General features: G+C 28.5%; 1 protein-coding gene across 12 annotated transcripts in view; it reads right to left on the bottom strand.

The window, feature by feature from the left end:
- The window catches only part of LpR1 (Lipophorin receptor 1), a 117,666-nt gene that overhangs the window by 50,579 nt on the left and 52,643 nt on the right, over positions 1-14,444 (bottom strand). The gene's annotated exons all lie outside the window — the stretch shown is intronic.

Here is a 14,444-nt window from a genome sequence, read left to right as displayed (position 1 = left end):
AAATATGTATTTGAATAAACATATGTAGAACACATCTTGGATTATTAAACATTTGAGGATACCATTCATATAAAAACCTAGAGGCAATGCGAAACATCTAAAATAACTTATTGGTGACATGTCCTTTTATTTCACACTTTATTTAAGAAAGCCAGTTTTATTAATAGCATGTACGAGTATTTGTTATACAACTATTACAACAAAAAATGAGGGGTATTTTGAGAATAGTTTTTTAGAAAGCCTTTTATATAGCGGGTATTTTATAATTGGCTTTATATTTTAACAAATGTAAGTCGTTCTATTGTTGTGGATTATGTAAGAAACATTATTAACAATGACAAATATCATTTTTGATATGATGATAAATACATTTCAATCTATATAAATATCAATGGCATCTATGAACCCGGCAAAATGTAGTCGAAGACTTTTGTAGAATTTCTGGATATACTCCAAAATCATGGAGACCCAGGTTTTTTTGACATAATTCTTCATGTTATAGAAGCTTTTATCTTTCCCCTTGAAGGCATCAAGCTTCATGTGCACCTGGATTAAAAAAATCTTGAAGATCGTCTACATCTAGGGTAGATTAGCTTTTGGGTGTCTCCAGTCTTCTTAGAAGTCCCTTTATTTTTAGCAATCTCGCGATTATTTTTTTCGTATTGTTCAACCAAATTTCAATTTAAAAATATTTAATTTGTATAGAAAGCTAACAATATGTTCTAATAGTAATTGTTTTAAAACTTTTAAAAAGATGTCTAGACATATATTTAAACTTAGTGACAAATAATAACGTCTGGTAGATTCCCGTTGATATTTTTTCTCTCCTGGCTTGAAAAAAACAACAAAAAAAACACACCTTTTTTTTGTCGACATTCTTGTTGAACAGCCTCATGGTTATATGTATATTCCAGAATAATAGCCTATTTACAGCTTAAGATAGGTGCATATATGATAATGTGAAGTCATTTAGTGAGTATACATATAGTCACTAATGAATTAAACCAGGATTACCCATACGAAAAAGAAAGGATTAAGCTTTCCATTATCATCTACATATATTTTTTTTAAAGCACAATATATATTCATATATTCGCTATTCAAAGGATGATGTACATACATACATCGATTGAAAATAATGATAATAACTGATTCAAATGCAAATGAGTGTTTTATTGAGCTGAAGGATATGCTGCATTCATAGAAAGCTTGCTTATATATACAATATACATTGTGCTTAATTCATTTTACTGCCTCTTTAAGTGAAAGCCATTAAAAAAAATTCTATGTAAGACAACTACCAGGAATCTATTTTCTTCTTGAATGTTTATATCAAATATCCGTCTCAAAATTTTGAAGTCCCGTCCTAAATCTTCAAGACACGTCCAAATCAACCATCCTATATAAGAATCCCTACAAAATGACGTCATTAAATATATATATATAAATCAACCAATCTTCACCTTTTTTATATGAATAAAATAATATATTAATTAGGCCTTAATTAAGAATATTGACAAACTATTCTCGTGCATAAAAATCTTTCAAGTTTTACTAAACTAATTTAATAGGTAAACTGTATTTCTTTACTACAATATGAGTAAAAATAATGTCTTCTAGAGAACACTATGCAAGAGGAACTTTATTTAAAAGAATGAGCTCTAGATATGGCTGTATAATATGTATCCCGTCAATATAAAAGCATCTTTGTAGAAAAATCAAGAAAATGAAAATATATTTTTTTAAACTTCGTCAAGTTACAAATGTTTCAGTCAATCATGGACTTTAAATTCCACTTAAAAATATGAGTTGAGGGTTATGCCCCCCCCCCCATTGTCCAGAGAAGTTTTTCTCAAACTAATGCGCATTATAAAGTCATGATAATAATTTATAGAGGGGATGGACGGTTCTTTCAAATAGATATAATCTTATTTTATATTTTAATTGTGATGAAGAATATATCAAATCTTTAAGTGTAATTTCTAGTCTCTCTGTAGCAGAAACACAAATAATTAATCACAGTTGATTATGATACAGTTATGGTGTTATGTTATATGGGCACATTAAAAAAAAAAGATTATTTAGATTAGTTACCAAATCTACAATGTATGTAGACGCAGTTTATTTCTAAGTAGTTTGCTTTTTTTAATTCCATCAAAATAAAGAGGTCTGTGGTTTAAAATAATTCTTGTTTTGGAAAGAGAAAATGGCAATCTAGTAAATTTGTGCTTCCAAAATTTAGTTTATTCTGATATTTTCATTCCTAAAAAGAAGACACATTTTAGATCACAAACCCCTTTATTTGGGTACTGAGAGCCAAAACCAATTTATTAGTGGGACGCCTCCAAGCTACATAATAAAGGATGAACTTCTTTTATCAATATTGGTGTGACCAATATAAGAAAGATCAAAGTATGAAAAATACGCATACTATGCTTAGTAACCAGAAGTCGAAGTGTATCAAGCTCGGAAGAGAAAAATGGAGACTCATTGTACTCATTGGCTACACTGGACATGGCCCTTTTCTAGCCCACCTAACAAACTGGAAAGAAATAGGCTCAACATGCAATGTGTGTATGGAAGAACTACAAAGTGCCAACCATCTCATCAATAGATGCCCCGCCCTTTCTTATGAGAGACATCAAACAATGAATGAGGTAAAGGAAAGCTTTTGTATTTTAAAATTTATGAAATGTAAAAAAATAAAAAAAATTATTGAACAAAATTTTAATGTAAGCTAGGTTTTAGAATATGTTGTAGTAGCACAAACATCTCGCTGTGTGGTAGTGTTCGTTGCCTTATATTTGTAAAATTATATATTTTTTGAATGTATGGCAAGCAGTAATAATTTTAACTAACTAAACCCTTTACTTTGCAAGGAAAAATTGTAGAAATTTGAAGATTATAATCTTCAAAGTCCTCAGAATTAAATTATCTATACCATAATAACGTGTATAGACATGATATATGTAATAAACCACCTTTTCTTTCATTTATGTTGATGCGATGTATCTTATCGAGTCTCCAAAAATCTTAACTCAGCTCATTTCCAAATTAATTTTTTAATTAACTTTTTAGACTCTGATCACAAAAGCACAATCTTATTTTGTTATTCGTATCCATTGAAATATGTTGATATATTAATATATGCACGTACACATAGAAAAAAATCAATTCAATAGGTTTTATTTTTGAATAGACTACAATAGGCTTGCTAACAAACAACAAAAACAAAAACAAAACAATGGCTTTGCCAGCAATCCCATTCATTGTTGAAGACATACACGAATATATGTAAAAAGAAGTAGAAAAACAAGAAACATTCAAAGGCTATTAGAAATAATGAATAAGTCAGACTTTTCTGAATGAATAAAATGTATAACATTGTCTATGGACTGATTAATTGATACCGATGTACTCGGAGGCAACTACAAAACGCAGTACTGAATTCGTGTTTCCAGTTTATTAATTAGTGATGAAGGCCTTATTATCTTTAAGTGTTATTTTAGGATATATATGTAGATAGGCGTATTATATGACATTATAGTTTTGCGGCTACAGTTTTTATGAAAAAGAAATTCTATTTTGTGTTAACTAATTAAATATTTTAATATATATTTTTTTCTGTGTAAAGAATAAAATTTATTATTTAAAGGTCTTTACTCCATATTATAAAAATATAAAAAAGAAATATTTTTTTTTTGCCTTTAATTAGGATGGTGTGTTCCAGATTACTTTAAACCCAAAAAACATGAAAAATATCTTGATAATCCAAAATTCTGGTTTTGTGGCCTACAAAGTATTTTTATGGAATTTTATTTTTTCCAAATTGACATAACTTAGTGTCATTTTTTTCTTGAAAGATCAAAATAAATGAAAAAAAGTATAAAATATAGTTCGTAGATACATGTTTCCTAACACACAAAAACAGTATTATTATTTTGGTATCCTTTTTAAATGGAAAAAAAATCCATTGTAATTACAAAAAAATTGATATTTTCTTTGAAAATACAATAAACTCCTCATTTTTGAGAAATTATATAGTTCATTAAAAAAAGTAAACATAAAACCTCAAAACACACCCAGAAAAAAAAAAAACACTTCATTTAATATTTTAAATGTTATTTAAGATTTTTAAAGTCTATTTGTTCCATATCAAACTCTTTTTGCCAGTCAGCAACATATTTGGAAGAGGAAAAAATACAAAAAAAAAAAAAATTCTTTAAAATATAACATATTTATAGCAAAATGTAATGTTCGTTTTAAATATAAACACATATTTAAAATATGAAAATTCTAAGAAATAGACAAATTCAGAGGGAAAAGTTGATCTTTAAAAATTATAAAAATGTTTTCAAAGGAGATGAATACATTTCTGTTTTTTTATTGTTATTCAAAGAATTAGAAGCGTGAGAAATCGACCTTTTATATTGTATAAATAACCTCTAAATATATGCGACCCGTCAACACAAAAGTAGGCTAGAATGATTTTTCTCAAAATTAAGTGTGAATTACATTTTCAGAAATTGGCTGAAATATTGTCAATTTCTATCTACAAATTCTTCTTGAAAGGGCGTACCTTTTTTTCAATATTAGTCTCTTAAATAAAATAAAGGTTTTAAACTACATATACTTCAAAATCTAGGGTATTTTAACTTATCCCACAAATTTAAATACAAAGCCTATAATTGATAGAAATGTGTATCTTAAATATTAACCTCTATGTATATATATAAAGTAAATTGGGATTTTCTTCCTTTCTTAATATTTGTTCAAAATTGTTTTTATACAAATATATAGATATTTAATTTTGACTGCGACACACATAAAAAAATCCTCAAGAATGTTTCATTAATTAGTCCTTAGTCGCCTTGGACAAGAAATGAAAAGTCTATAATATTTTTAGCTAAATTGAATCTATGTACTAATTTTGTGATTTTGGTCTGAAATCCTAGCTTCAGAAGACCAAACCAATTCGGTATTTTAAAAAAGTTCGTTATGGACCGGGAAAAATATTGATCTAGGATTTGAAAAAAGATTAAATTTTAGTTTACGCTCAAAAACCCCGTTTCGACTGAAATATCGGCCAAAATGAGTCTAGAAAAAATCCCTTAAGGCGAACCAATAAAAAATTTGGTCTTTGACCAATTCACAACATTACTTTGTGCATTATATTGTGTGTAAAAAATAATGGAAAGCAGGCGAGCGTAGATTTACCACAAAATATCTGTACTAAAAAGAGAACTAGTCTTCAAGTGCCAGCAATTCCGAATTCACAAGGTTTTGTGTCCAAATCACAGTCTGAGTACATGAAAAAATCACTCCCTTTTTGAAAAAAAAACCCACTTTCAAATAAGTTTAAAAGTGTTAATTTTAATTTGGGGATTGTTTTAACGGTAAAAATGACTTTGAACGATAATAGTCCCAAACTACTATAATCACAGATATTTAAAAATTCAAATGATTGAGAGAAAAACGGTGATCCGTTTTAGATTCTGGACTAATACATAAATTCAATTATTGTATCTAATTCATTTGTACAAAATTTCCCCCACTAATTGTTCCCCCGTCTAATGAATACAGACACAAATAGCTAATGTCCCGACCCCGTATATTATAATCTGGTAGTATTTCATAACGTTGATTAAAGTTCATACTCTCAAGAAATGAGGGAATCACAGCTAGGAGAGAGGATGCAAAAATATATTGCACTTTAAAAAAATGCATTTCTCCTACATTTGGTGGCCCTAACAAACCAATGTTTTACTTTTACTCATCTCATCCTTTCATTTTGTTTCCTTCATAATAAAACTTTGCTGTGCAACATATTTTTTACTTAAATAAATATTAAGAACATAAACTACATCACACACTTTCTCTGTAAGCATATATATATTTTTATTTTAATAACAATACATTGACTGGTTTAGAAGTTTTTGTAAATTCAATATTCAATCCTTTTTAACATGATCAATTAAATGGTTTAATATTGATTGTATTACAAAGTAGTTTTTCTACCAAAAACCATTCTTTGGTGTACTCTTCTCTTGTCAGTAGAATACAATTTTTAATTTATTATACATTTCATTCGTAATTAGGCAAATATCGAGAAATTTTAACCAATAATAACTCATTAATCAAAAAACAACATCAATATTTCCTCAAACTTAGCATTTGTTCCTTTCTTTCTCTCATCATCTTAAGATATCTACAAACATACAAAATATTTGCATGTGCATAAATAGTAAGGATAAAAATGAGTATTCAATTCATATTTTTCTACCTTTCTCTTCTAATAAGTACAACCTTTCTAAAACTCATTTTCTTTATTCACTCCCATTATTCGATAAAATCATACTTTTCTGTCCTAAAAACATCCTTAACCCCCAATTTACTTAATATAATATAAGTAAGTAATTTCCTAAAAAGCCAATTTAGATATAAACTGAAATAAAAACCTTATCAATAATATTTTGTGATGAAAGGATAAAAAGGCCTATAAAGAATAAGTACAAATACATAAATATAGATTAAATGACTACTGCTTGGGCCATACTTGTCCTATTAATAATGTAAAACAAATAATGATCAAAATAACTTATCAAGTTTCTTAATAAAGAATAAGGCGGCCTTTACACATCAATTATTTACTTTGACTTGCCTCGCCATTCAACTTTCATAATATATAACTTCGTTATTTTTGACTTCAATTAATATTCGATGGTGACTGACGATGATTTGATGATTTACAACTTTATTCAAAAGTTGAAGAACCAAGGAACATCTCTGAATGTCGGTCAAATGTTACAATTTTAGGGAGATAAATATATTTTCACTGTTTGAACCGAGAGAGAGAATGAAAAATAAATACATTGATTTTTAAGTGCAGACACAAATAAGGGCCGACCGAATAAAGAAAAATGACAAAAAGGTATAAATCATAATTATGCAACACAAATTTAAGAAGGAAAAATTATTATTCTCCTTACTATGTTGTATTTTACTCAACAATCATACTTAATATGGGTAGGGACATACGAGGAGTCTTCATTATTTGAGTTACATATTTATTTATAATGTATGCATATTGTATAACTATATGTAACTAACTAGAGCAGTGGTCGGGGAATAGGGGTAAATTACCACAAATGGGGTAATTTAACAAATTTTGAAGGTAATGGGAGTACTATTTCCTAGTTTTAAATGAAATAAACAACATGCCACATGTTTTTTGCTTTAAAAAAATTGGTTCGGATAAAAAAAAATTATGGGTAATTACGGTTAAAAAGTTTATTTCTTGTGAATACCAATGGTTTTTTAGAAATTTTTCCCCAAAAATTTAATATTTGAAAGCTTTTTACAAATATAAATTATGTATACCTATGCATTTTTACAAAACAACTCCCCCCAAGAAAAAAAAATAAAATAAAGGAATTTTTGCTTTTTACAAGAAAATATTCCTTATTTGAATTTTTTTTTTCATAAAAAATATAATATTTCAAATTTGTTTCCGAAAAATATCAATTTTTGGTTATTTTTTCAAAAAATTCCAAAAACCAATCCTCCCCCCCCCCTAAAATATAATCTTGTGGACGCCTATCAAAATTTTATTATTAAACTATTATTTAAAATATAAATGATTCAACGTCGGTGATGATTTTTACAAGAATCGGCATTGGGATTTTTTTTTATCTTCCCATCACATGTAATTAGTATCCATCTTACAAATATAATAGAAAGTTCATTAATCACTATATATCGCCTATCGAGTGCCGTAACTGTCCATTTATTAATCCTTTGTCGTGTTTAAAAATGATGAGAGATATACCTTGTCTCTAAGTATCTTGACCCATGATGGAACTAGCCCCCCTACGTAGAAGAGAAATAACGCATCCCTAATAAATAAATAAACAATTAAAAAGGAACCACTCTTTTATAGTTCTCCCAAGAGACAAAGAAAGAAAAGATAAAAACCATTTGACTTTCAGTGAATCCCAGTAGATATTTCTAAGCCTCTTATACAAATAGTACTTAATACATATATATATATGTACTACTAAGTATTATTTTTTTTCTTTTTATAAAATAGAAAGCAAACATCATAATATATATATATATACATATGTATGTACAAATATACATCTGCTAACAAATGTTTAGTTATTCTTACAGAAAGAAAAAAGGATGTACTTGTCTCTTCATATTTACCAAACATAAAAAAGAAATGTTTAATATACAATAATAAATGACAATATCATTGTAAGTACACTATACAAACAATATGCAGACTATGTTAGAATTTATAATTTCACGGGAAAAATACATTTTTAAAATTGCAAAATCCCTGGAAATATCCCAATCCCGTTAGTAAATAATGAATATGGTGAAATGTATGTATTTATTTATATATTTTAAGAAGAACTAATAAATGTTTTGAGCAAGTCTTACCTTAAGCTTTCAACCAAGTAGAGAATTGTGGACCCACGTAATCAATAGCTGAAAATGTACTGGCTCACAGAAACTTTTTTTCTTCGCTAGAGGTACTTTTTAGCAATTATTTGGAGATTTCCGTCATCCAATATTTTTTTACTTTTTAAAAGATGTTCATTAGAAGACAGACATAACTTAACTAGAGAATATTTTTAAAATACGAAGTTTTGTGAACCCATTAATTTGTTTATTTTAGTTCAAAGATTATGATGTTGATTCTGGGTCATTTTTTAATATATAATTAATGTAAAAATATGTATATTTGATGTTAGACTATGGAGTCCAGGTCAAGTCTCGAGTCCAATTTCTCACCTCTGACAATGATTGATCATTGTTTCTTAAATCATACATTTATTATTATAATAACAATAAATAAATTGTAAATGTAAAATTGAAAACTCTGGCCTCTTCACTTTAATGGGAAATTCAAAAAAGGAAAGATCAAAGAATAAAATAATTCATTCTTTCAAAGCAATTTTAGAGGGAGGTAGGCGTTCATAAATCACTCTTTATTTCATCCTAAATGCACTGATCCCAGCCTACGTTGGTAGTAAGAAAAATGGTAAAGTGACGTCTTATGAAGAGCGACATCTTGCGAAGAAGTGTAGAAACGATGCACCATTGTATTTCCTCAAGCTAATGGTCACGTTTTGCTACTTGGTTCAAAGCTTTAGTCTTACTTAAAGAAGCTCTAAGGAAAGAGGCGATTTACAATGTCTAAATGCATGGGAGATTGGAAGATAATGTAAATCATCTTCCTCGAGGCTCCAGTCCACTTCTCGATGACCTTCTGGGGCAATCCGGCCCAGAGGAGCGCTGCTATCTTAATCATCTTCTCTTACTGTGTGCTCATAGTGGCGAGTAAGAACAATGTTTTTCTTAGCAATCGACAGTTAATTAAATTATCAAAAAAATGACTCTTAACCTTTCAAAATTTACATAATAGAAATGAGTAAATAATAACAGTTGGTCCAATATGAAGTTGTCAACTTCCTCTATGAACATCTTTTGACTCGCATTATTGTTAGGGATGGAATTTTTGTAGCTAAATATTTCAGTTTTATACAAATATATCCATTTTCTAGTCATTTTCTGATCGAAAGTGGATGAATAAGCGAGCTTGTTTGATGTACATATTTTTTGATTTTTTATTATTTTATCATTAAAGTCTCTTAAGTATTAACCATTCATTCTCAATTCTCATTTTATCATTATAAGGGATGTAAAAATTATCAAAATTATCATGAGCATACCTTTGAAAAAAAGGTACAAGTTTGTAACATTCAAAATATTAGTGTTATTATTAATTATTTCTACCGATTTTAAAATTCAAAACGTATGAGCGAGCAAGAAGCTGCTCAATAATTTTTATGCTGATCCCTGTCAGCAGATATGTCGTCTATTAAAGTTGCCTACATATACTTTTATCTTTGAATAACGCTCACGAGGATTTAGAGAACATTCACATCCCTTCACATTTTCACTATTAGAGCTTTTTTAGATCCTTCAGAATCCGATCCTACTAGCAATAAAAAATAGTGAGTGATAAAATAGCTAGCTTTTGGTGAATCTGAGCGTTGTATACTTGTGAAATACACAACCTCACTCGCAAGCTTAAAGTAAACTATGTATGCAAATACCACGATAATAATTAAATCAAGATTATATTTACATAAATTCAAAACATTTTTTTGCGTGGGTTTTTTTTTGTTGTCATTGGCAAGTGGAACAGGTCCCCCCCAAAGCTATAATAATTAAATTTGCAGTGATAACATATAAGTATAAAGTCATCACTATTACATAAAAGACAAAGAGTAAAACTGATGATTTGTTGCAGAGTTATAAGTGTAAGTCCTTGTTGGAATTGAAGTAGAATTGAGGATCAACGTTGAGGTAATTTCTAAAAAAAATTGCAAAATACGTAGTCGTGCTTGTGTTTATTTCCTTCATCTAATGACTGCTCGCAATTAATCTAACGCAATTTCATGCCAGCAAAGCTGCTCTCCGCTCAAACATCCATTGGTGTAAAAATCCAAGACATAATAATTCAATCTTGTAATGTTGTATAAACATGATTCAACATTTTGTAAGGGAGTTGTCAATGTTACTAGAAAATATACATTGTCAACATGATATTTGACATTTATAAGCCTTTCCAAAATAATTTTGTTGAAATTATACTTTTAAATCAAACCTCATTAATATTTCATATGATGTTTTACATGTTAGTTGGTGTTTATATACATACTAATAATTTTTTTTTTCTTAAGAAAAGATTTAATACCCTTGTGGTATAAAAATAGAAAAGTTTTATGAATAAAAAACCAATAACAGCGTAAGTTTCCCTCAGTAAAATTGAAAACTAATCGACTTTGCTACTGAAGTACACTTTTTAGAAAGAAATGTTTTTTAATAAAGAAAAAATTAATTGATCATAGTTCAAATGATTCCCTTTGATTATAAAAATGAATACAGGTTGTCATTTTTCTCCAAGAAAACCCCTGAAAATGTGATTCTTTAAACACTGTTTTCCCCTAAAGTTGGACAATTTCACTTATGAATTTATATTTATATAAATAGTTAAAATTAACATATAATCTTCATTCCCTAAAAAGTTTGCTTTCAAAAGCATTTAAGTACTCGAAACGTTTCGAAAATTCTTTCAATCTAATTATAGATTTGTTGGGATCACAGCGTCGTGCCGACTTATATTACTCGAGCCATTTTCTTAAGGATTCAAATTTAACATAGTCTAGAAACCATACGATTCCAGAATGTTAATAATTCAGCCTTCAGTTGAAAGTTATTTTTGAATAGTTTGTCATTTTAACACATATATTTTGTGAGAAATGTACACTTGCCTGGAGTCCAATGTTTTTTATACACGGTTGTACAAGGACAGGCTTAGATATTTAAATAAAAAAATTAAGCCTGTACTATAATTTATTTTCTTACTTCTTGTGCAGGTCGATCGGGGACTTATTAATGTTATATCTGTGTTTTTTTAATTCGGTTGGAATAAAAATTAATATGTGAAATACTTAGATCCAGTGTTGTGTTGGTGTAATTTACTCGGTTCAGTCCAGCCTTAGGACCCATCTTATAGGTATGTATGACTGTCAGTCATTGCTACCATTCCTTACAGCTGTCAGTTCTTTTAGTAAAATTGTGGCTGGTTTATCAAGCCAAATAAGATATGCAATAAGAGCATTGCAAAAAATACTCTTGTTTTCATTATAATGTAATATAATACGAACATATTATATTTTTCCTTAGTAGGACGTATCCGTATCATATATTTCACTTCGAATGATTTAATTAATGCTTTAAATAACTCGATAATTTAGTGAAACTTGTCGATAGATAACATAATTATAAGAAATATGTTCCTTTATCAATCATAATGAAGATACAAACGCAGACTATCTCGTTAATCCTCTTCTTACACTTTTTTTTACTCCTATTCAATTTACGTTATCCCTTCCTCTGTTAGTCAAGTAATTATTTTTTTGGATTTGTTACTTTTTTGGTACATTTTTTAATCGACAACAATCGTTTTTATGAGGAGACATACATGCATGCAACTACAATATTATATTGTAGTAGACATATATATAATTTATTCTATTATGTAATTGAATAATTAGAGAAGGAAACATATCAAACTCAATGACGACACGAAAGATCAATTTTAATTTCTTTAACGGCCGACGAGTAGGACTGGACTAGAAAACAGTCCTAGATAAGGACTGATACCACTCTACTTAGACTTGTAGTACTCGAGGCTTGACTATGGATTGACTTGGACACATAAATGTTGGATTCGAATGCATCTCTGGCGTCAAGCAATACTATGTATAATTGCATATGGAACGTATGATATTTTCGAATCAGTTTACTTTTGTTGCCGTAGGTCTTCATTGATAAATCATATTGCAAAAGAATATATAGTTACTTCATGTATTTTTCTCATAGGGTGCCACCCCTTCAAAAAAGTTAATATTTAAATATCTTGATTCACTACTTTATTAATCATTATCAGGTCCCACTATCTTGCAAATGACCGTAAATGAGTTTTGCTTATGAATTAAAAAAATACTTTCTTAGTATCATAATACGTACATTTTCTTAGATATAATTATGTACAACAAAAAACAAAATGATCCTGACAATTTTGTAGTTGATACAAAGAATAAATAAGGCAAAAAAAAAAAAAAAAAGGGGTTCAAGTGTTCAATGCTTTTATTGGAAAACGACTTTAAGCTTCTTCTTTTCTCCTACCTAACACCATTAAAGGGGGACTTTATTTGTTTTGTTATAAGAGAGAATGAGTTTGTCAAAACAAGGAAAAAAACAAAAACAAGATGAAAGCACTTTTTCGTCTTCTTTACTTTAATTTAAAAAAGGAATATGATTAATATACAAGCACCCCGGTAATTTCATTTGTTAAAGAAAGTTATATCATTATTTATTGACGATGTTTAATAAAGCTATATATATAATCGAGTACATAGTATACTAAATATTAATTACTTTATTTAAATATGTATATAAACATTTCTCAAATTTCTTAAAAGCTCAGGTGTGTCTCTATCTAATAAAAGTAAATAAGTTACGAATTAAAAAATGCAACTTTTCTTGTACAAAGGAAGTTATTTTTACATAATATTTTTTTCCCCTCTTCACAATTATATTTTTGTAAAATGCTTACATACATCTGTAAACTTAAAAGAAAGCTGCAATGATTTTTTTCTCAAAATAGCGTGTTGGTTACATTTGCATTCTACGGCAAAAATTATTCTATTTCTATCAACAAATTCAACATCTTTTCAAATGTATATTTTGTAATAAAGAAGTATCCAAATCTGAATTTTGCTGATTATAAAATAATTACAAAAATTATACAATATTATTATTTTTACTTTTGGCCGTACTGATAGTATGTTTTTATATTATATGTAGCAATAAATATTATAAATTAAATTACCCTTCTTATCCCTTGGCTTAAGTCGAAAATGGCACATAAAGTAGCCATAATGTATATTCACAATAATAGAATGAAAAAATGACACATTTTATTTGAAAAACCATATACTGCTCCAATGCAGGTGTGCACGTCTAAAACTGAACACTCCTTTAAATGTTACGTCATGCACATATTCGTATTTTTAATGAATTGATACCGGTTTATACTGCAAATCAAGGGTATTGACTAGTTATAAACAAAACTCCAGCAAAATTTAAATAGCAACAGTGAAACAACAACCGATAATATGGAGAGACGTCGGCTAGTTAAGAAAGATATTGGCCTTAAGGCCTACAAGAGAACCCTTCGTCAAGCTCTCAAGCCGTAAACTTTAAAGGAGTGTTCAGTTTTAGAGGCGCACACCTGTATAAGCCTCTTAAATCAAATAAAGAATTTTGATCTTTAGCTAAAATTCATTGGCATCCCACAAATTTGAATACAACGTCTTTAATTGACTCATATAATTAGAATTTTCTTCTTTTTTGTTCAAGATTATTTTAATGTAGATGCACCACATATTTAAATTCATTTACAATTCTAAAGTCATTTGTTATCTCGGTTCAGTGTTAACCCTTTCTCTCGTAACGTTCACTTCAGAAAATAGGCTCTATTATCAAAAAAATGTAAAAAGTTACTTCAAGAATTATTGTGTTCATTTGTGTTACGGGACAAATATTAATGCATTTCAGCATCGAAAATACAGGATTTTACCTGTTTCACGATTGTTTCAATCCTTTCAGTTTCAATAACCTTTGTATAATTCTGTCTAGATTATTGCAAGTAAATTATTTATAACTAGAATAATAATACAAATTGTGTTTTATGAAATGAAATATCATATTAAATAAATAGAATGTAAAGTAAAAATAATTTTACTTTTTCAGCAATTATGCTCCTTAACTTCATAATGTTGCTTGAGGACAACATT

This window comes from Lepeophtheirus salmonis, chromosome 5 (genome assembly GCF_016086655.4).
Source record: "Lepeophtheirus salmonis chromosome 5, UVic_Lsal_1.4, whole genome shotgun sequence".
Taxonomy (NCBI): domain Eukaryota; kingdom Metazoa; phylum Arthropoda; class Copepoda; order Siphonostomatoida; family Caligidae; genus Lepeophtheirus; species Lepeophtheirus salmonis.
The sequence above is the reverse complement of the archived record's forward strand: the minus strand, read 5'-3'. Positions and strand labels throughout refer to the sequence as shown.